The sequence below is a fragment of the Ixodes scapularis genome, unplaced genomic scaffold, assembly GCF_016920785.2.
Source record: "Ixodes scapularis isolate PalLabHiFi unplaced genomic scaffold, ASM1692078v2 PGA_scaffold1__304_contigs__length_218370807, whole genome shotgun sequence".
NCBI lineage: Eukaryota > Metazoa > Arthropoda > Arachnida > Ixodida > Ixodidae > Ixodes > Ixodes scapularis.
The window spans coordinates 190313495-190337357 of record NW_024609846.1 but is presented as its reverse complement, the minus strand read 5'-3'; the positions used below and the strand labels follow the sequence as shown (position 1 = coordinate 190337357).

The 23863-nt window shown below is 46.2% G+C and overlaps 1 pseudogene; it reads left to right on the top strand.

Annotated features, from left to right (window-relative positions):
• The first annotated feature begins 4831 nt into the window (after positions 1-4831).
• Positions 4832-5594, top strand: LOC115312237 (annotated as a pseudogene).
• The last annotated feature ends 18269 nt before the right edge of the window (positions 5595-23863 follow it).

The window sequence follows — 23863 nt, the reverse complement described above, 5'->3', positions numbered from 1 at the left end:
CTATCGTTTGGTATTGCATCAGCACCAGAGGTGTTTCAGAAAACAATGACCCAAGCATTTGACGGCTTGCAAGGCGTACGTGTCTACATCGACGACGTATTTATCTGGGGTTTCTCGCGCAAGGAGCACGATATGAGACTAAGAGCAGCCTTGAAGGCTGCAGAAGCTGCAGAATTAACACTAAACTTGGACGAATGCATCTTTGGGGTCAAACAAATTAATTATTTGGGAGACCTGATGGACAAAAGCGGCATTAAGCCTGACGCACTCTAGTTCAGTGTGCAAAAGACCTGCCTCGTCCAACGTGTAAAACGGATGTACAACGTTTGTTGGGCGTGATTACCCATTTTGGATAATCTCTGCCCTGCTTGTCCAAGAAAACTCGTCACTTATGTGACTTGACAAACAAGGAGAGTGTTTTTGATTGGAATGGAACGCATGAGAATGAGTGGCTGAACCTGTGTGACATGCTAGCTAGTGCTCCGATTTAGGCATTTTCGATCTGAAGAAAAAATCTGAAGTATCAACTGATGCATCATGTTTTGACCTGGGGGCGGCGTTGTTTCAATTACACGAGAAGGACCGGGGACCAGTGGCTTATGCCACCCCGTGTGCTTTCAGACAGTGAAACTAAATATGTCCAAATTGAAAAAGGAGCCCTGGGAATAACATTTGGTTGTGAGCGCTTTCGAGAATTTATATATGGGCACAGCATAACCGTAGAAACAGACCACTGTCCTTTGTTGGCCATAGCACAGAAGAATGTTGGTGACATGCCGCCACGGCTTCAGAAATATTTCCTCAGGTTAATGAAATTCGATTGCAACCTCGTGTGTGCCTTGAAAGCGGTTATTGCTTGCTGACGCATTGTCCCGCATACGAACGCCACCTCAATCTGATACAGGGAATTGTGCCGAAGACGTGTCTATCCACGCAAATGTTGTGTTAACGAGCGTCGTAAGCAACACGATGATGTCGAGGCTAGTTTCCGCGACAGCGCAAGGCGAAGAATTGCTTAAAGTCCAAAAAACTCTTCATGCACACAACACAGTTGAATGGCAACTGACTTCTTTTTCATCTGAACTATCTTGCGTACGAGGCATAGTAATGCGCGGACCTAAAGTTGTAATCCCGAAAACTTTAAGAAAAAAATGGTTCAGCGCCTTCACGAAGGACACTTAGGAGTGAATAAGTGCGAGGCACGAGCTAGGCTTTTAATGTGCTGGCCTGGACTGGAGCACGCACATTGAAAACATAATCGCGAAACTTGTCGCACATTGGTCTATAAACAACCTTCAGGGGTTTTATGCACTAGGGAAACGCCTCGGCTGCTATGGGCCCGTGTGGGTGTCGATCTTTGTGAATACGCGGGCAGAAGTTATTTTGCTGCCTAAGACGCGTACTCGAATTATCCAGAGGTTGAATTTCTGCCCTAATGAAAAAACCAGCTTAAGCTGGTCCCAGCTGCAAGCTGGGTTATTGCCCCAGCATGCCCAGCGTGGCATGCTGGTCATGATGGTTGATCTGGTCATACTGGTCATGCTGGTTGATCTGGTTATAGACCGACACGCGGAGCGACTCTGTTTACCAACACGGCCGGAAGGCCGGGCATGCGCGGTAGCTATGTGGGAAAAAGCAGCCCGACTTTCCGTGTTTTCGCCATTGCGTTTTATGGCGTGCGCTCGTTGTTGACATTGTAGGGACGCTTGTATCTTTATTTGTGCGTCGTATTTCCTGAAAACGTATGTCGTATGCTATGCCCGACTATTTGAGCTCGCAGTCCGATCCTGAACGGCAGCGGTATTGAAACAAACTGTTCGTGGACGGCGTTGTTTAAGAGCATCCGTACGCCGTAAACAAGGCCTGCTGGGCATCCGACGTAATGTTGCTGCCACCGAAGTCGACGGCTCACGTCGTCGTTTATTTAGTTTTTTCGCCAAGCCAGTTCACGGCCGACAACGTGCAGGCGTACAAATCTCTCGAGGCCTACGATTACTTCGAGTCGGTTTCTGCACTGCCGGCGGGATAAGCAGACTCTGGGTCTGCGGAAGTGAATTCATTTATTGATTATATACACACAACGTCTTCAAGTCAAGGTATGATATTTTTTCTACCCTCATGACCACAAGGCATGACAAGCAGTAACGCTTTGTTCCGTTCGGCAATCTTGGCGGCAACACGTTAGAAGTAACGGCGTTGCCGGTAACGCGTTACTTTTTTCAGTAACGCAGTAACCTACTCGTTATGTTTTCGACACAGTGACGGGTAGCGTACTTACGTTACCATTTCAGGTAACGTAGTTACGTTAGTCGTTACTACTTCCCAAGTCTTAAAGAAATTACACTTCAATATGTTCCGTGTTTTAGGCGTAAAGACATTTTTTTCTTTGCATTTTTTCTCATGAGTATTTAGGTGAAACCGTAAAAATAAATACACTACTTATGTTGAGCGTCTGCATAAACATAATGCTTCTTGATATATGACCTGTATCGTCAAAACCGTAAATGTGTTAAATCATAATAGGGAATTGTAGTAGAGCGTTTCCTCTGCCCGCTAAGCACCCGGATAGCGCTTCGTAATCCGCCACAAGACCTTGAACTATGCAGAGGAGGCTGGCGGCGCGCATGCGCAGCTGCGGCGTTTTCTTAGGGGATACCGTAGCGGAGGAGAAAAACGATCTACTACAACTCCCTATTTTAAGAAAGTAACGCAGAAGTAACGTGCGTTACTTTTTATTCGTAGCGGTAACGCGTTCTGTTTATTCTTAGGTAAAGTATCTCAGTAACGCGTACCTTTTATTTTGAAGTAACGAGTAAAGTATTTCGTTACTTTTTTTTCTGTAACGCCTACAACACTGCCGTTCTGTCGCCGATCCCCTTCAATGGGTAGCACCGGCGTAGCGAGTTTCCGACGAGCGCTTGACCGGTGCTTTGGGCGAACACCGTGGGAACAAAGTTTGGCTGGTCTCCGATCAGACAACGGTTTCCCTGCAGATAAGCAAGCCTCGGGACGGAGATTGAAATGGAAGCCGCACTTGCCTTCAAGAAAGTGCTTGCCGCATAAACGGTCGTTCGCGCGAGGCGGCCATTTTTTTCGATCCACGGATATTATCCACCTTTTATGCTTTTAAAGTCTGTCGGGAACTTGTGGAAACTCACCCCGCTACTTTTGTTGTACATTTTGGTGCAATTAACGGCAACACAGCGTCGCGGCATGCTGAAATGGTATGACGCCCATGCGAAACGTGCGCGCTTTTGCCCAGACCACCCGGCTCCGGCGCGATCGCAGCGCCGCCGCAGCTCCGTGACGTGAAGCCCGCGTGTCGGTCTATACTGGTTATGCTGGTTGATCTGGTCCCAGCTTCAAGCTGGGTTATTGCCCCAGCATGCCCAGTTTGGCATGCTGGTCATGTTGGTTGATCTGGTCCCAGCTTCAAGCTGGGTTATTGCCCCAGCATGCCCAGTTTGGCATGCTGGTCGTGCTGGTTAAACTGGTCATGCTGGTGAACTTACCAACCTGTTTAACCTGTTTAAATTAGTACACAGGATAAACAAGGCAAGCTTTTCAGAAAAGCCAACTCGGCATCCAATTTATTATTTTCGAACCTGCGGCCGCCTCACGTGAACTCCGATGCTACACATCCTTGGCGCTGACACAGTACTAACCGACGCACAGACAGTGGTTCTCGTTGCAAAGCATACAATGTTAATAAAACCAGATTGCTTATCTTTCAACACGAAAAATACTAGACACACGCCAAAACAGGCAATAGCAAACGTAAATACTACACGGATGAGAGAAGCCAACCTGGGTCCCGCCAGTGATGGGGGCGAAGCGGCAACTTGCGTGGTCGGCAGAGGCGAGGAAATCCGTGTGGCTTGGATGGCATTGGCGATACTCCTCGGCACCACCGTCATTCTTGAGCACTCCCACGTTCGGAGACACGAAGCAACGCCTCAGTCGGGACGTCCGACATCTTCCCGCACTGAACGGACTGACGCTCGCTGTCTCCTCAAAACCCGCTTCGCTTGCGCCGTCCTTCAAGTAGTCTTCAAACAACGCGCACACAGCCGTCGCTTCGAAAATCTGTCCAAGATAGCCAAACGCGTCGCAAATTCTCCGTTCCTGCCACACTCTCTCTCTCTTTTCTCACACACAAAGGTAGCTTGCAGCGCGCCTGACGCGCCCAGTCGTCTACCAAAAACGAGAGGACAAAGAACAGGACGTGGCCTCGTTCCAGCCGAAGCAGACCTTGGCGCGCGCGCTCCCAGCGGTGCCAGTTCGGCTATCTCTAGCCGACCTTGGCGTGCGCGCTCCCAACGTGACCAGCTTGACCACCACGATTATTAGTTCGACCAGATTCACCAGCTTGTCTCCCAGCATGACCAGCTTGTCTCCCAGCTTGACCACATTGGCTTTATGGAAAACCAGTTTGACCAGTTAAGACTAGACTGGCTCCCAGCTACACCTGATTGAATCTAAAACCAGATTATAGGGAGACCATGCTGGTTTTAACTTAAACCAGACTGACCAGCTTAAATTCTAGCTTGCCCAGCTTAAACCAGCTTGATGGCGAGTTAAACCAATTTGACTACCACATTGACCAAACTGACCACCTTAGTTACCAGCTTGGCCAGTTTGATTTTCATGCTGGTTTTTCCAATAGGGTGCAGACGGCTTTGAGTAAAATAGTGATAAAAAAATTTCAAGCCTAGTTGCCAGACATGGAATTCCGCTTGATGTGTGCACTCACAGAAGCCCACAATTTACATCTCAAGAGTTCAGGAAGTTTGCCAATCTATATGACTTTACGTATGTCACTTCCAGCCCCCGGTTCCCGAGATCAAATGGTTTGGCGGAAAAGGGTATGCAAGTAATCAAGAGGTTACTAGAGAAAACCCCGTATGCAAGCGAGGACTTCTAGATCGGACTTCTGAACTACCGAACAGCCCCCCTGGAAGACGGGCGATGCACTTCAGAACTCCTTGCAAGAGGGAGGTTGAGAAGCCGAATTCCAGACTTTGGCGTGCCAGCCTCTTCAGAAATCTTAAAAGCATGTTCAGGACATTAAGATCTGTCGGAGTCTCCCACTCTTCCAACGAGGAAACATCGTGCGCCTACAAACCGAAAAAGGGTGGAGCAACCCAGCTCAAGTCGAGCAAGCCGTGGCGCCAAGGTCCTACCGGGTAATTACAGAGGAAGGAAGAGAGGTACGCCGTAATCGACAGCACCTGAGGAAGAATACTGAGGACTTTGAGCAAATCCAAGAGTTTGATGATAGAGGAATGCGCCAGAAAGTTCCTGAAACTGAGAGCGAAACAGCACCTCAAACGTCCTCAGCTGTAATGCCTCCAGTGTTGCCATGATGCCAAGCTTGCCTACCGACACAACCCGAGCAACCTCCGGCACTGGAAGTTCGTAGGTCGGGAAGGGCGATTAAGGCGCCCGGGCGTCTGACATATAATAAAGATTTTGAACAAATAGTAGAGCCCTACAGTTTCTCTTCGAGTGACGCGGTTACGTTCAGCTGCGTTCGAGTTTATCTGTCTGTAATTTTGTGTGCGTTTTTTGTTGTTTTGTTTAGTACAAGGTAATAATGTTCAGCTCGTCTAAAGGAAGGCGTATCAACAGTGGCCTGGCCTCGCGACAGGGTTTATACTGACAAAGACGAAGGTCCAATAAAGTTATTTCATTGTTGTTCTAATCCATGTGAGCGACGTCTCATATATCTGAAACAGGCGACGACTCGCGCCACCTAGACGCCGGAACGTTGGGCAGCTGTAACGCAACTTCTAGACAGACAAACGAATGCCGAACTTACATAAATAAATAACTCGAGCAAACTATTTGGAATCGGGCGGTAACTTGCGCCGCCTAGTGAGATCTTTAGCAGACTATGAAAGAAAACCGCGTCTGTTCGTACGCTGCGAACGACCACGAGTAGACAGGAACCCTACATACACCCCAGACTACACGAGCACCACATATAAAACACAGCACCGACATGGACATATACACAAACACTACAACGACACTGCGCCCGACATTTCCTACTCGACATTCATCTCTCCCCGCGGCGAACTTAAGCTTGACATGTGCGGGTGAGCTCTTTGGTCGCTGTCCGTTACCGATTTGTGGAAGAAGACATAAAACACGGCGCAATGGACAGGCGTGTGTTACAACTGCTTGTATTTCAAAAATACGGAAGCAAAATCTATAATGTTAGCCCGTTGCGACAAATAACAATATATTAACAATAAATCTTAAACCGCTCATGAAAAAGTTCCGATTTTTGTTATTTTCTTGTTTGAGCAGTGATACGAGGAGTCCGAATTGCTTGAATCAGATAGAAAAACAAATTATTGGGACTTTGTCATTATGTATTCAATATTAAATGGAAATGATCCTTGCCCAAACCGTTTTTTTATATATATTCTTGTGAACGAAATCTGCCCAATACTCCACTCCCGCTAGTTCAAGCACGGGTACGGGAGCAGGCGCCTTCACTTTTGGGGCGTTGTGATGCAGTTTGTTGTCGTATGTCGTCTCGGTGTCAAGTGGAGCGGTGGGGCTTGGGAGTTTGTTACCGGTGTCATCCGTGATCACTGGTGTGGCGCTGATACGTTTTTTTTCTTATACCGCTACCACCCCGAACTTTGAAGCTTCACGGGCGCGTGGCACTGCATTATGCTGAATCGCGAGCTCCTTCTCTGTTGACGTCGCTTTACTGGTACCACTCGTGGATACTGCAAGCGTTTAAACAGTGTGCACCGTGTAGCCTACATCCCCGGTGACGTACTCGACTTGTTGAAACTTATTCCTTCCGGCATTTTTTCGTACGCAAGGCAATTATCTTGCTGCTCTGATTTCTGTTACAAAAGGAAGACAAAACGCTCGTAGTTCCCGCCCTCATTACACGTTGGACAGCTTCCACACTTTGACGCGGGATAACTGGATGAACGAGGATTTAGATTTACTTCAGAGTTCACTCTCGCCGCTTCCTCACCGTCGAGCAGCAGGATCAGCTGGTGACAAACCCCAGATGAAGGGCTTGAGCATCAACAGCCCAAGTCCACTTGGTGCCGATGCGGGCGATACAGGTTTCTCTCAACCGGTAGGCCAGCACAAACCGTGACCGTTCCAGCTCTTCGTCATGACACGGTGTTGCAGATAGCAGGGTAAAATACAAATCTACACTGATCATCGAAGCAAACGCACTGTTATTATCAAATCATGACTTGTGATTGCGCCTCTGCAAAGCATCTTATTCGTTTTGCTGGAGAAACGCAAACGACGGGCATAAGCATGGAGAGCTGATGCACACGTGAGACGACCCCAAAAGCTTCGCTGGCTTGAAGACCTAAAAGAACTTTGCATTTTTTGACTACAAAAGAAAAATTAACTAGTTCTTGTTTACCTTGCATTTGTAAGAAAAGAGCCGTTGTGCCAAAGTGTTAAATGGCACTTCCGCCGTAGTTTGTCAGCTGCGTATTACACGGACGCAACGTTTTCTTTTCACAAATTTTTGTGAATGAGGAATACGGAAGCAAGTTAGCTTGAGCTCCTGTAGCAACCTTGAGATGCAGTGAGTGCCCTTTCAACATTCCTTTTACAAACCAATCACTTTGGCTTGACACCTCTCCTGTACTGATGTCTAGAATTTGACTGTCATCTTCTGGCTCTTCCACGTCTCTTGAACTTTAGTGCTCCACCTCTTGAGCAGTTTTGTTTTGCCAACAACAGGCGGTGACATGATTTTTTTTCTGCAGATTCCGCAGGTTTTACCACAGGCTGGGCATTTCTCGGCTGGTGGGTGCTGTTGCAGAAACCGCATCGGCGTGTTTGTCTGCGCTTCTCATCGTTGTGTTGTTGGCCTGGTTGTTTCTTGAGAACAGGGCCCACCTGTACATTAGGGTTCTTCCAAGCGCTATTCTGCTTGGCACCAAGTTCTTCGGCCTTGCAGAAGTCGATAGTTTTGTCCAAGGTCAGCTCTTTTTCTCGAAGCAGCCGTTCCCATAACTTGGTTTCTGTAGTTCCATACAAGAGCTGGTCCGGAGCCGTGGAATCCTTTAGGTCGCCGAAGTTACACATCTCAGCCTTGAGCTGGACGTCCCGAAGAATTGTTCAAAAGGCTCTCCTTCCTGCTGATGTCGAGCTCGAAACGCGTATCGCTCGTACGTTTCGTTTTTCTTCGGCGTGCAGTACTCTTCGAACTTACGCACGATCAGACCATAGTCTTCTTGCTCGTCGGGCGCGAGCTGAAACGTGTCGTAGACGTCAATCGCTTCCTGTCCAGCGACGTGCAGGAAAATTGGAGCCTTTTGAGCTTTCGTTCGCCTACTTGCTGTTGTTGTTGCTGCGGCAGTTGTCTTGAAGCAGAGCTTAATACGTTGCCGAATTTTTTTTTTTTAATTCTCGGCCGATTTTTTGGGAGGACGGGATGCTCTCAAGGGGGCAGGTGTTCCATCGTGCAGCAGATTTCACCGTTTAGGCCTTCGGCTTGAACACTTCTGACACTATGTTTCAGGTATGACACGTGGCTGTCGTGTACCATGAACAACACTGAAGGGATTTTATTCGATGTTCGTCTTTGTGAGTCTGAACCCTGGCGCATGGCCAGGCCACTGCTGACACAATTCTAATCTTTCGCTTCTTCGAGTCATTTATCTATACTAAAACGTTTGGAATTTGTTAATCCGTCTAGCAGTCCCGTAGTAGCTACCGACGCCGCCGACGGCGGTACGTCCCTATGCACGTAGCTATGTCCGCCACTTGGACACTGTTTATTTATTAGACACCGAACAAGAACAAGCGCGTCCAGTGTGCTCTCATTTCGTGCAAAAAGGCGCGCGGCTCGCAGGGCTCGTCTCTCGCCTGTTCTCAACTACTGGCCGCCATGTTTTATAATGAGCACGCTCAGCCAGGTTTTGCGGAAGGCAAACTCGGTGTATCATGTTAAGTTTACGCGGCACTTCATGTGTAAACGATTAACGAACATGGCTGCGTGTAAAAGGAACACGTTTTGATGTGTCCGCTATGGGACAAAGGTTTAAACGTATAGGCGTGTTATCTTTGCTAACAGTGTACTTTTCTGTCCTTTCGACAGATCTCAATCGCTCTCGGGGAGGAAACAAGAAGAAATCGCAGACGATAGTCACATTGGCCTATGCACGATAGGAGCTACGGCTCAGACCCGCGTTACAACATGACTATCCGCAGTTCGACCGATCGGATTGTAAACCCTCAAGCGGTCATAAACTCTTTAATGCAAATCAGAATGTCAACCTGAACACCTCCCCCCCCCCCCTTTCCCCTCTCCCTGATCCCAGCCCGATTGGCGGCATCAATGCTCGGCATTTTACGTCATCTCATCCTGTTGTTACATCACTGACACGCGAACACACGGTCACATCGGCGATAATTTGTCTTCTGTCCACAACGCACAAAAATGCCATCGCGATGTTGCGGCTATATTGCTGACATGCAGAAATATGGAACCACGTTAATTGCCGGTTCGCACTCGGCATCGGAAAACAGAAACGAACTCAGCACAGAAGGCACCCAGGCACAAAATCGTCCGGTCTTTGACGCAGTTGCTGCGATTTTCATAACGTGCTCGACGTTGACACAATATTCCGCGTGGTTCCGCGTGCGTTCCGCAATCCGGAACACTGGTTCAGAACTTCGCTTTTTCTAGCAGCTTCGTTTGCTCGTTTGAAACAATTTGTGCTAAGAACGTCAATGCAACCAAAATGTTCTGCACGTTTGGACTGATAGACGAAATTACAGACGGCCTTCGCTGCTGCTGAAGCTCAATCAACTCAACAACATTTACTAAACAACGTGCGCGACGTGCTAAAAAAAAAAACCGATCGAAGATGAAGCGGGAGGGTGGAAATTTCTTTCCGTATGCCTGAATAAGGTGAAAAATGTCTCGTTCCTCTTTCTTGTCGTGCCCGCTTGGGGGCGCGTCAGTAAAAGGGGGGAAAAGGCGCCTTTGATACCGTTTTCCTATATTTTTGTTTTTTTAAGTGTAGCTCCATCGAGCGCTTACACCTCGTCCTGTTTAAATATTTTCCATCGCAAGCCATACTTTTAGCTTTGTCCCTCTTTATGACATGTGCCACCTTGGCCCAAACTTGTGACATAAAACGTTCATCTTTCAGAAACCTTGCGGTAATTTTCCATAATTCCCGTCTGAAAACTTTTATCATTTTGTTTTATACTCGGGAAACTTAAAAAAAAAAACAATGGTCACTGAGCGACACCGGTCACGCTTGGTCTAAAAGATAATAATTCTGAAGGTAGATACGCGCTGCCTAACCGAGCATGGCTAACCTCTAACCATGACCGAAGGTAACTCCCGGCCCGTTACATATAGATTCCCGGTCAGCCTCCAAGCCAAAATTATTAGGTATATTGCTGAAACATACTGTGCTCGCGTCTGTAAAGGGGTTCAGCTTGAATTGTAGCGCGCCGAACACACGCAATTGAAATCTTTAAGCAAAATTACCAACCGCTGACAGCTACAATAATGCCTAAACACTGAACTCCATGGAGCGAGTATGCGACGAACAACTGACTACATTTGCCCGGTTGCACGCTCGCTTTGCGAACGAGGCAGCAGCCAGTGTACCAATGCCACGCACAGAGCAAAAGCCATAGGGCGAAATTTGTCGATTTTTCGCATCAAATTCGTACCATGAAGTCCAGTCTTAATGCTTAAAAAAATAAAAATGAAAGACGTTTACAATATTTTGTAACGCCGATTTTGAGCACAGCTCTTGAGGAGAAAAAAGGGCGGCTACTGAGGGGAGGTTGTTCCCCTCTTTCTTCTCCGTTAAATTTAACCGGAATATTTTTCCGCCAAGTTTAGAGGAAAGCTTTCTCCGCTAAGTTGAGAGGGAATATTGACAATAAAGAGCTTTGACAGATCGTTTTTTCGCCCGATAACGATACTTCCTCTCCGTTCCGGCTGCCTTGGGCATGGATCGTATCGTTATCGGGGCGAAAAAAGATCTGCTAAAACTCTCTAATGGTAGATGCGTGTGACGTCACGTGTTTTCTCGATTGGCACCGCACGTGATGTCACGTGTGACGTCATGCGAGTTAAGTTGTGACGTTACCCTCGTGGGTGTAGTTCGAAACAACCCATTCCCGTTTGAACCCGTGCCGTTTCGACCCATTCTCTGAACGACCTTCCCGTTTCAACCCGTTCCGTTTCGTCCCATTCCCGTAACTACCTTTTTATTTGAACCCGTCTCGTTTCAACCCATACCCGAAAGACCCTTTGCGTTTGAACCCGCACTTTTTCAACCCATTTGTATATTACCCTGCGCATCACAACCTCTTCGCTAAAAAGTCTAATCGTTCTAACCCTGGTCTGCCCACCTTTGCTGCTTAAAGAGATACTACAACGAAATATTGATGCTAATTTCTTGGTCTAATCGTGTTCTACGCAGTATTATCACATCAGAGAGACCAATCTCTCGTTGTCAAAGACACGAAAAGGAATTTCAAAACGAATTAAACAATTAGCAAAAAATACCTGGTGGATGTAGCTAACGCCTTGTTTGAGATGGCCGTCTAAGAACCTTGAAAGGTAGTCACGATAACTGTCTCGCCTCCGGCCATGACGAGAGAAGAGCTGAAAGAGGAACTCCCCTCTTCCCGAGACTCTCTTGTGTGTGTCCCAAAAGTCGCTGTTGCCCCCCTACAAGATTATAGAAGGTTAACCCGTCACTCAAAATTCGTACAAAGGCAGCTTTGGGGTGACTTGCGGTGGCGCGATCGCTGGTGTGCTTCGGCTGCTTTCACCGGATGCTGCGAGCCATCGGGACCTATCCAAGGCCGTGCGAATGTCCCGTGAACTTGGAGAGGGGGCACAACGACGCGCGGAAAGCGTATCACGGGCTACGTCCACAGATGCCACAGAGCGGGATTGGCTGGTATAGCTCGCAGCGTCCGCTGCGTCCGGACGTAAGGTCCCGAGACAAACTACGTCACGATTGCGGCGGATGTGCCGTGCTCTCCGCTGGCTGCTGTCCGAGCTTTTTCCAGAGTGGGCCGTTAATAACAAAAAAACTACCACCAGGCTCGAAATACAAAAGTGCGGTTGTCGTTTAAGAATAGTGTGGATCCTATTCAGCCTATTTGTGAACACGACGAGTATATTTCAAATACCGTTGAAGTATGTATGTCTTTAAGAATATATGTCCTGACATATTTTTGCACGCCAATAATGTATTCTAAAATTATGCACCTCTTTCAGGCAAGCTTCGAAGTATTAAATTATTCTTACCTCAACAACTTAAAGCGTTTTTGTTTTGTTCTTATTTCAAGGGGATCCGTGACGAGCGTGAAACGTCGTCCGTAGATGTAAAAGTAAAACATTTCAATGACAACAATGACGGCTAATGCTTCGTTTTCCAATTCACTGTACTTCTTATCAGCTTTAGTCGATGTTTGCGACGCATACGCCTCAGGAGAAGTGTTCCCATTATCGCTTATATGTAAAAGAACAGCACCTACGCCATACTGCGGTGCGTCTCACGCAACTTGTAATGGTTTACTTAGGCCGTAGTGGGCCAAAATTGAGGACGTCGCTAATGCTGTCTTGATCTCCTCGAACACCGCCTGACATGCTTTGACCCAACACTAGGGCTGGTGTTGACGCAGCAGTCTGTAAAGCGGGCTTGCCCGGGTAGAGAGTCGTCTAACACACTTCCCTTATTAATTTACCATGCCCAAGAATGACTGCAACTGTTGTTTGCCTGTTGGAGCACGAATCTTTAGCAGAGCCTCGACCTTCTCTGGCGTCATACCTACACCTGCTGCTCTTATGACATGACCCAAATAATGCAGGTCTTTCTGGAACAATTAACACTTTCCTTCCTTCCCACTAACTCCGCGCTCTGACAACCGCTTTAGAACGGCTTCCATATTGATATAATGCTTTTCCGGCGTTCTACCGATGATAAGGAGGACGGCATTCAAGTACCAACTGACAGCCTTAAAATCTTGAGACATTCTGTCCATAATCCTCTGAAATACGGCTGGTGCTGAGGAGGTTCCGAACGGTAACCTGTTTGCGGCAAACAGTCCTCTGTGGGTGTTCAAAGTTAGGCAACCCCTAGACTTCTCAGCAGCACCACCTGATCGCAGGCGCGATTTAGGCCAAGCTTCTCCCGTGAGTGCTGCGGACAGGTCGTCGACCTTCGGGAGAGGGGATACGGGTCAGTGTCAAGGCAAGGGTTCACGGTGGTTTTGTAGTCGCCGTATGAGCTTATTCCACAGTCTGTCTTCACTACTGGAACAGCCGGCGTTGCGTAATCACTTGTCGTAACTGGTGATATTGCCGCGCGCGTCGCTGGTCAAGTAGGCAGTCCGGCCGTGGCCTAACGGTTATCGTTCTTGCCTCCCACGCGCAGAGCCAAGGTTCGATTCCTGGGCGCTGCACGTTTTTATTTACTCTTGCAGTTTAGTGTTCTGGTAAATTCAAAAACTCTGTTGCATCTTCGAGGTTAGAATGTTATATGCGCGAACCTTCCACGCGAATTGTCCCAGAAGCCGACGCGTGTACAAAAGGGGCTTCGCGTGGCAAGCCGCAGTCAGTCTCGCCCCAGCGTTTGATCCTGCTGTTACGCCCACTTCGACGGTCGCGACGCTGTGTTGTTCTCTTTTTACTTTTTGTTTTGGGCACAAGTTCGCCACATTAAAAAAATATATTTATTCCTGTTTATTTATTGTACTTTTGGTCACCACCCGTTACATTATGATGCCCATATCCTGCAGTTTTTTTTAGTTCAGAGTTGACAGCAGGTTGTAAGAAAAACGGCATATTTCTTGCCTTGGAGAAATTTAGGTGCGCTTTCCTCTTTAAACGATAGCTCCACCCTTTCCTGGGTATTAGTTCCCAGTTTGTTCTCGAACAGATCCTGGTAATTGTCGAGAAATGCACCAAGCTTTGTGTGTTGCGGGAAAAACGCAAAAACTTCTCAGGTGGTCACTTTGTTGAGCCCGCTTCTATGATCAGTGCTGTCTCTACGGCTCTCTAGAAGGTTAGCTTGTCTTCTGGGAACGACACACGCTAAGTGTATTCTCTTAGTAAACCACACACAAAGCGGTCCCTGAGAGTCTGGTCCAAGGATGCTTCAACGTCGAACGTTTCTGGCAACTAACATAATTCTGCAACGAACATTGATACAGATTCATTCTCGAAATGCATTCTTCCGTAAATTTGGAACGCTCGCTGATAACCGATGGTTTCGGTGGCTGGCGGTCCCCCAAAAGCTGGTCAGAACGTTTTTGTTGCTTGCAACTCTGGCGTGGTCAATGACTCAAGAATGGTGTGCGTTTCCGAGTCTACGAGACTCAGAAATGCGTGTACCTTGACGTCCTCGGCGATTCTGTTGACCAGAAAAAACGATGTTAATCGTTCCTCGTATGACGACCAGTCGCTGGTCCATTCGTCGAAAGGTTCAATGAAGTCCACTCGAGTGAAGACTTGGGGCACTGCTCCCGTGGCTACCGGGTCACCAGTGGTCACGTCGGCTTCCCCGCAGGTCAAAGAAACTTCCTCGTCGCCAAGATGTCGCATTCTGACGGAGCAGCAAATATGAAAGACCTGAAGACCATGAAAATGGTGTTTACACCAAGGACCAAGCAACCAGGAACAGAAGCTTTCGTCTTATTCGAACGGGCACGGGTCACAGGGAGCGACAAAGAAGATAAACGCGGGCGCTGCCTCTATAAGTTCAGTAGCACGCTCTTGGCGGTAACTACATGACATTTTTCACAAGTTCGTCATATTAAACATTTAGTTTCTGTCTGCCGATAGTCGCCTCATCAATTGTCATTCGTGAAAATATTAGAGAATACTTTTTGATCATTTTCAGTTTGTCGTGGGAAGACTAACTGAAACATGATTTGCTTTCTGCTACTTCTTTTTTAGCTGTTCTGAAATCTTTTGGAGCTTCACGTAGGAGCATCAGACTTATATTGATTAATGTTTCTTATTTGCGTAGACTTTACATTAATTTGTTTTCAGAACAGGAAGTGAAAGCCACGGTTTTTGTGTTTTGTTTTCCTGAAGATTTCTGAATTGTATGCGAGATTCGGCCTGCTCCTTAGTTTTTTTTCTCTGAACAATTTTCATTTGTAGTGACTACCACTTTCTACGCAGAAATTCGTAAAAAAGGGAAATATTCCCAAACATTCTCAGAACATTCTCCTGCAATCGCCTTGCCCACACAGCATAACTTCTTATGGAGGTATTGGAAATGTTTTCGTCCTGTTCTATAACAAATCACCCACAACGGCGCTGCGCAATCAAACCTGCGATACAGTTCATATAGCAAAAAATACTGTAGATATAGGTCAATGAAGGACCCAAAATAGATTTGTGGTCTCTTTTTTTTTTAAAAAAAACATACTAACCAAAAAGAAAAAAAAAATAAGTTATTAAAATTTGCAAAAAAAAGAAAAAACACGATTGATTAATGCAGGGGGTAGTGGCACAAACCATTTTGGGAAGACTAAGGTCGCTTCCAACGATAACGGAACTAACAAGAATAGCAAACACTATATCACTAAGCTGATAAATATTATATTGTCACGAATGGCAATTGATGAGGCAACGAAAACTGAAGCAAACAAAACGTTTTATGAGGCGAACTTGGGCTCAACACGAAATGGAAAAAAGGCGTGCGTCGCAAGCGTGAGATGGCGGTGAAACAGCAGGATCAAACGCTGGGGCAAAACGGACTCCTGCTCGCCACGCGGAGGCCCTGATGTAACTGCCTGGGCTTCTGAACATTCAGCGTAGAAAGTTCGCGCTTATAACATCCTAAAGTCGAAGATGCAGCAGAGCTCGATCAACAACGGAACTCGATCAGACGACAATGTTCTCGAACTTACGAGAAAGCCAAGTAGAAAGAATAAATAAAACAACATTCCTCTGACTGGAATCGAGAATCTAACTTCTTCGCGAAAGTCAAGCGCTGTAACCATTCCCCCACGCACGCGCATACTAACTCAGCGACGCGCGCGGCAATGTACACTTGCGAGCGGTAGTAGGTGCGCACCGCAAAAGTGGTGAGCACCTACTACCGCCATGGTGACTGCTTTACTCGACATCCAGAGCTTGGAAACTTACTCTTAGTCTTAAAAGGCAAGTCAGGGGAGTAGTCAAGAAGCGAATTGGACGTCGTTTTGAAGTATACCTGGCCCTTTCTCTAAGTCTTTTTGCTTCGGTGAACAGGCGTTCTCACAGAGTGAAAGAGTAAGGAATCGTAACTTCGAAGTAAATCGCCGCCTAAAGAATATTTGTTCTTTAACCCTTCAATAATGAGTAAATAAAGAAGTCGATGCGACAGGAGACGGGAAAATGTGGCTTTTGGGGGCGCCATAGTGAGTCGAGCACAACCTACATAGGTTTATTTTCATTTCGTTATATTACCGCAGGTGGAAGCTCTGGACTATGTGCAGAGCCGGCAGGCTCAGTTCACCCGACGACAGCTCATGGTGTCGTTTTCAATGGCCGTTGTTTGGTTCTGGCCGCAACGTAAAACTGAAGCGCGGTTCTACCAACCCGGACAGCCCTGCACGCACACTTTGACTGGTTCTATGTACGGGGTAAGTGACTTGCTCATTAGTGTGATGGATTCAGTTTAAGCACCACGATTAAACGGCTGGCTTTCGGGCTTGGCCAAACGATCGAATAGTGAATGCCATGACTGCAGTTTCACTCATTTTTAGGCATGAAATATTTTTAAACAAAACCCTCCCCCGACCCCAGAGTTTTGTCGTTCCGTCAACCCATCCGTCTGCTCGTCCGTTCACGCACTTTCCGCTAAATGTTGCGGGAAAATAAACGTCAATTCACATGAGGTCACGTGACCCCTACACCAAGTGGGAAAATTGACGTTACGTCAAATATATGTCGATTTCGGTTTACCCACTAGATTTAGCGGGAAAATTGACGTTGACTAAAGGCCAAGTCAGATTCCCTGCTAAGTTTTGCGGGGAAGTTGTCGTGACGACGCCACGTGACCTCTACGAAATTATGTTTCCCCCTAAATTTAACGGCAAATATTCAACGCTTCTACTCGCACGTCGCCATCTAGAATTGCGGAACTTCCAGTGGTGGGGCAAGATCGAAACATCGTTTCGATCTTGCCCCACCACTAAGGGGACCTCTCGTTTTAAACGCCAATGTCCCTCATTCTCGCTTTGGCTTTTCCATATTATTTTACTTGTTCCAGGTTCTGATGCCTTGCTTTCATCTCGCATACCGGATTTGTCAATAACATGACTGGGGACAAGGATAAACACAAAGGTTTCATACGTCGCGTGACACACCGATTTCCTCTCCCCATCCCATCTCTCTCTTCCCTTCCTCCCTCTCCCCATCCCCGCCTCCCAGGGTGTCCTCCCCATCTGCGTTCCTTCTTCAGTTGTAAGCCAGCGCTCTGCGTGTGTACACCTTTTTGTCCGTGTCGTTTTTCGCGCTGTTTTTACACTTTTACAAAGCTACACCAACTAGCCCAACCTACCAAAGTGCCTTACTACTCCACCTTCCCTCCTCCCCCACCGGCGTGCAATTCTCTACCGCTTCTTCCCTCCCCACCTTTTTCTCATCCTTCCCTAGCAAAAATTCTAATAGGAATATCTATGAGACTAATAGACATTTCTATGAGACTAATAGGAACTCCTATAAGACTAATAGCAATGCCTCCCTATTGGAAAAACCAGCATGAAAATCAAACTGGTCAAGCTGGTAATTAAGGTGGTCAAGCTGGTAATCAAGGTGGTCAAACTGGTCAATGTGGTAATTAAACTGGTTTAGCTGGCAATCAAGCTGGTTTAAGCTGGGCAAGCTGGAATTTAAGCTGGTCAGTCTGGTCTAAGTAAAAACCAGCATGGTCTCACTCGAATCTGGTTTTAGATTCAATCTGGTGTAGCTGGGAGCCAGTCTGGTCTTAACTGGTCAAACTGGTTTTCCATGGAGCCAATGTGGTCAAGCTGGGAGACGAGCTGGTCATGCTGGGAGACAAGCTGGTGAATCTGGTCGAAATAATAATCGTGGTGGTCAAGCTGGTCATGCTGGGAGCGCGCACGCCAAGGTCGGCTAGAGATAGCCGAACTGGCATTGCTGGGAGCGCGCGCGACAAGGTCGGCTGCTGGAACGAGGCCACGTCCTGTTCTTTGTCCTCTCGTTTTTGGTAGACCACCGGGCGCGTCAGGCGCGCTGCAAGCTACCTTTGTGTGCGAGAAAAGAGAGAGAGAGAGAGAGAGTGGTAGAAACGGAGAATCGAAGACGCGTTTGGATAGCTTGGGCAGAGGGCAGATCGAAGGGACGGCTGTGTGCGCGTTGTTTGGAGACTAGTTGAACGACGGTGCAAGCGAAGCGGGTTTTGAGAAGACAGCGAGCGGCAGTCCGTTCAGTGCGGGAAGATGTCAGACGTCCCGACTGCGGCGTCGCTTCGTGTCTTCGAACGTGTGTGTGCCCAAGAATGACGGCGGTGCCGAGGAGTATCGCCAATGCCATCCAAGCCACACGGATTTCCTCGCCTCTGCCGACCACGCAAGTTGCCGCTTCGCCCCCATCGCTGGCGGGACCCAGGTTCGCTTCTCTCGTCCGTGTAGTATTTTCGTCTGCTATTGCCTGTTTTTGGCCTGTGTCTAGTATTTTTTTCGTGTTGAGAGATAAGCAATCTGGTTTTATTAACATTGTAGACAATTTGCACCGAGAATCTGTGCGTCGGTTAGTACTGTGTCAGCGCCGAGGATGTGTAGCATTTGAGTTCATGTGAGGCTGCCGCAAGTACGAAAATAATAAATTGGATGCCGAGTTGGCTTTTCTGACGAGCTTGGCTTTTTTATTCTGTGTATTAATTTAAACAGGTTAAACTGGTTGGGAAGTTCACCAGCATGACCAGTTTAACAGCATGACCAGCATGCCAAACTGGGCATGCTGGGGCAATAACCCAGCTTGAAGCTGGGACCAGATCAACCATCATGACCAGTATGACCAGATCAACCAGCATGACCAGCATGCCAAGCTGGGCATGCTGGGGCAATAACCCAGCTTGAAGCTGGGACCAGCTTAAGCTGGTTTTTTCAATAGGGCTATGAGACTAATAGGAATCCCTATAAGGCTAATAGCAACTTGTATGAGACCAATAGGAATCTCGATGAGACTAATATACATCTTTATCACATGAGTAGAGATGTGTATTAGACTAATACAAAACTGTATTTGTCTAATAGAAATATTTATTAGGTTAATGTATGCCTTCTATTAGAATAATACAAAGTTTCATAGACTAATACAATCATTCTGTTAGTCTTATAGAATAATAATTAGACAAATTTACACATTCTAATAAACAAATGGAATGCTCATTAGACTACTTGTAGCACAGATATTCTATTACAATATTAAATGGGCATATTAGAACTATTGAAACTCGACACCACCAAATAAGTATGAACGAATAACTGAGATTTATTAAATGTGGAAACCCTTAATTGTGAGCTCGTCCCCGCCGATACTTTGCTGGCAAACAGAGGTTTCTGCTTTGTAATTTTTTTTTTATCAAACAGGAGTGAATGTTTACAACAAATTGTCTTCATTGGATCTACAACTCAAAAAAACGAAGATGGACCATTCATTCATTCATCCATCCATTTATTGTTCGTGCTCATGAACAGCTTTTGCCTTTGTAATGGAGTTCAATATACATATAGAAAAATGGGGTACGAAAATTCTAGTGATAATTAAGGAAACACTTGAACGCTATACAAGATGGGTTAAAAACGTCACTACCTGGAGCATTTATGGCTCTATAAAAGTTTTGAATATGTGTCATGAGGAAAGTCTGGAAGATTTGATTAATTTCGAGAACCACGAGTTCCAGAAATAACCGACAAGTTCGAAATTGGAACTTAGTTGTGCCCAATAACAGCAGAGAGAGGAAAAAAAAATTACAAGGAAAAAGATGTGTAGGCTCTGTGGCTGTAGGCTCCGTGAACGCCGGATTCGCCGTCGCATTCTTGCGATATCGGTATACTGCCGCTGCGCTTGCCTGCGGCACGGCAGCGCTTGCTCTTTTCCTGCGCTGTAGCTCTGTTGTTCTCGGTATTCGGCGCCAGGCTCCAGGTACTTTTTTCGTTTGCATACGCGGGCATTTTGGTGTGAACGAGAAAGACCTGAAACATCCGAGGAGCCAACCGCCACGGAACCGCCCGAATTGTCCGCCATTTTTCCTTGTTGGAAGATCTATGGCTATGGCTATGGATAGAAGTGGCTACCAGAATGGATTTCATTGCTATTATCCCTGTCACCTTTGCACTGCTGGCATTCGTTCTTGCGGCTGCGAGTTAATTGGAGGCTGCAGGGCGGCATTTGAAACATTAGCAAAATTTGTTCATAAGTATTATAATGCAAATTGTATTTTAAGATTATTTCGTACCAACACGTGAATTTTCACGTGACGGTAGTTGTCGCACTGGTGGCGCCGCAGCGGCAGCATACTGCACATCCTTCAAAACTTCAAATTGACAGCAGTCCTTAATCCCCCGAATCCCCCCAAATGCAAAGTAACACGTGTGTCGGAAAAATCTTATCCTGTCTACTTGTGCGGAAACATGCATGTTTACGTCTGGTTTTAGGACGGCGACGCGAACGTCGTTATTCCGTGTAACGATATAAAAGAATTTGAGCACAGTTGGACTTACGGACTTCAACGCCAACCGTTGGTACGACGTGTGGTGGAAGGACACCAATCAACTGGCTATTTTCGAGCCCAAATCATGAAGATGCGTGGTAAGTATCAAAGCATGAAATTTAGTCTATATATATACCTCTTATCTTAGTGTGCGGTGCATTTGTAGTATCTAGAGTGCCTGTTCCGTTCGCAGTTACGACGTGCTTTTTTTTCTCAGCGGTTCTGTGAGGTTGCTGTAGATTTGGTATAAAAAGAATGGCAAAAAGGTATGAAAGACCTCTTAGGGATGATGGTCCGGAGGTATTTCTTTCGAAATGTGCATGCTGTTCCCGAAAATTTTATGTATCAGGTTTCTTAACTACCTGCCGTAGCAGTTTCCTCTGTAAATCTTTGTCAAGCTGTAAATAGTGTACCATGGTAAAGGAACTGAAAAGAATTCATACAAACATTTGCTTTGAACTACAAGTGGTCGGAGGCCCAATTCTACCTATTTCAGTCTAAAATATAATTAGTTGATATCGAGTAGGGATGCTCAAAAATTAAAATTTCTGAGAATAGATTCAATATTGCTCTCAATTTGTAATCTTAATTGAATAGTATTTTTTTTTATAAGTTATAATTATTTGCAAATAGTCTAAACAGTTTAGCGCTGCGAGTTTCCCTTAAAGGGGCACCAAAGAGGTTTCTGAGATAGTCCACTCTTGGTCATGCGTCGTGCATCCCAAGAACCTAAACATTATAATCCTGCGCCACCGATTTTTGTATTAAAATGTGATAATCAGTTTTTCTGCGATACATCACAGAACTCGAACCGTTGCCGAACGGCGTTTGTCAGCCAATCGAGCGGTGGTTTCTTTCGTCGAGTGATCCCAATGCGAGCTGCTTCTCGGGTTGTTTTGCCAGAACTCCTTACTCAGGTGCATGAAGTGGAGGTTGCGAGGCCTGCAAGAGCTTCCAAATCTAGCCCAGAAATGGTTCGAAAGAGGGTTACCGGATGCTGCTAAATTGTTTTTAGTGGTCGGAGGCCCAAACAGTTTGTGTCCCTCTGGCTTGGACCACCTTGTGATAGCGTTTTGGTGCTCATACAAATTGTCTCTTATGGATACTGTCACTTTCAACTGCAAATTCATTATCTCTTTCAGGCTTCTTTGGGCACTATGTGGACACAACCTGCACCGACGAGACAACACGCAAGGTTTGCAAGGCAGGGATGAACAAGCTTCTGGCTAGGAAGATTGCTGATTTAAATTGAGAGGTTTGCGTGAATGTGAGATTTGTATGAATGGGAGAATAAATTGTATTATCTTAAACAAGCTACACCGTGTACTCTCATTTAGCAAGCCACGTAATGCAGTAGGTAAATAGCATGCCGATATAACTAAAACTAATAGGCTAGACCAATACAACTAATAGGCTAATATAACTAATAGACTAATACTACTAATAGACTAATACAACTAATAGGCTAATACAACTAATAGAGCTAATAGACTAATACAAAGTGTCAATAAACCGATAGGCTATTAGAAATTTCTATTAGAATTTTTGCTAGGGTAATCATCTCCCCTTCCCTCTTTTTCCCTCTTCGTTGATTTCCGTTTTCTTCTACAGTTCCCTCCCTTCACATTTATCTTATTTCCCCCTCTTCCCTCTTTGTCACTTGACACACCAGCTTAGTTCCTCCGAATTTAGAAAAAAATAATAAGTTGTTCATTTCCGGAACTACTGCTTCATGTTTTCCGAACAGTCAAAACGATCACTTTTAAATGACAACATTCCAGGCGTTATGGTGCTTCAAGGAAAAAGGTCCCTGCCAATATTTGCCCCGGTGCATTCGCTAAAATCAAAACAGTGTCAAAAAGGAAAAGCAACAGGCAGGGTTAGCATCTTGTGAACTGGGTCTACTCGGTAACACTAACAGCATGCAATTAATGAGACGCCGACACGAGGTAATAAAAAAGCCGAGAAATGAACATCGAAGGAAGAACCACGAATATTATATTCCTGGATTTTCCCGCGACGCAATACAACACAAATATGCAGCAAAAAAAAAAAAAAAAAATAGACGCCTCAACGTTAGCATATCAAGAATGTTTTGCATGAATAATGCTGGCCTTGTATTGTGAAGGGGTTTAGACCGCAGGTAGTTTGTCTGTCTCAATTGGGTGATGTCTCTCTGCAGACGAGCCATTTAGCCGGTGCCATACAACTGCAAGCCTACGGTCTTTCATGTGCGTCACGCAGTAGGGATTACAAGAACGCGTGCCGGTACGATGCGTATCCATGGACAGAAACGGGCAGGGGTGTGTATTAAACCCAGGATCCCGAGGCTGTGCAGCACGAGCTTTCACACCGCGTGCTCCGATGAGAGAGGCGTGTTTAGCACGCAGTCAACCTAGCTCAGTAAACAAACAAGCATGCTGCGTGGTAAAGTTTAGGAAGGTATAGCGGCGTCAAAGTTAATGCTTCTTTAGGGTTTTTGGATTTTTAATGGTGAAGAGCACCGTGCGGTCTACTCTGGAGAAGTAGTTAGATAAGGTATCGAGAACTAAGTGGCCGTAAACGCCCACCAATCGATTAGGTTTGCTGTGATTTCTTGAGAAATTAATTAAAACATAAAAAAATCGACAAACAAGAGCAAGATAACTGGTTAAATTCCTTGCATAAGTCTCGTAAAATATCGATTTTCTCTGAATGTGATGTGCGTATGTTTGAAATCTCAGGGAACACAAATAAGTCTTCCAATTGAGCTACACGAAAGCTTACAAAAACTGCACAGACAATAAACAAAAAAAAACTCTTTTTGGTGGATCCCCAAAACGCCCTAAAATGCATAGCACTCAGTGGACCATGGTGACGTCATGGTGTTACGTGACGCCACACTGTTACCTGATAATCTGTAAGCCACTTGGTAACAGGAGCACCTAGCGTAACGTACGGCTATGTGGGGTCACAATATTCAGTGACGGGACGTCAAGATCTAAAGTCATGATGTCACGCGTCATCACGCCAAGTGACAGCATAAGGCGCAACGTCACGTGACTACCTGGAAAGCACTTGGGCTAGTGACGACACGGCTCGTAGGCACATGATTCAGGTACCGTGATGTCAGGTCTTTACGTCACGCTATA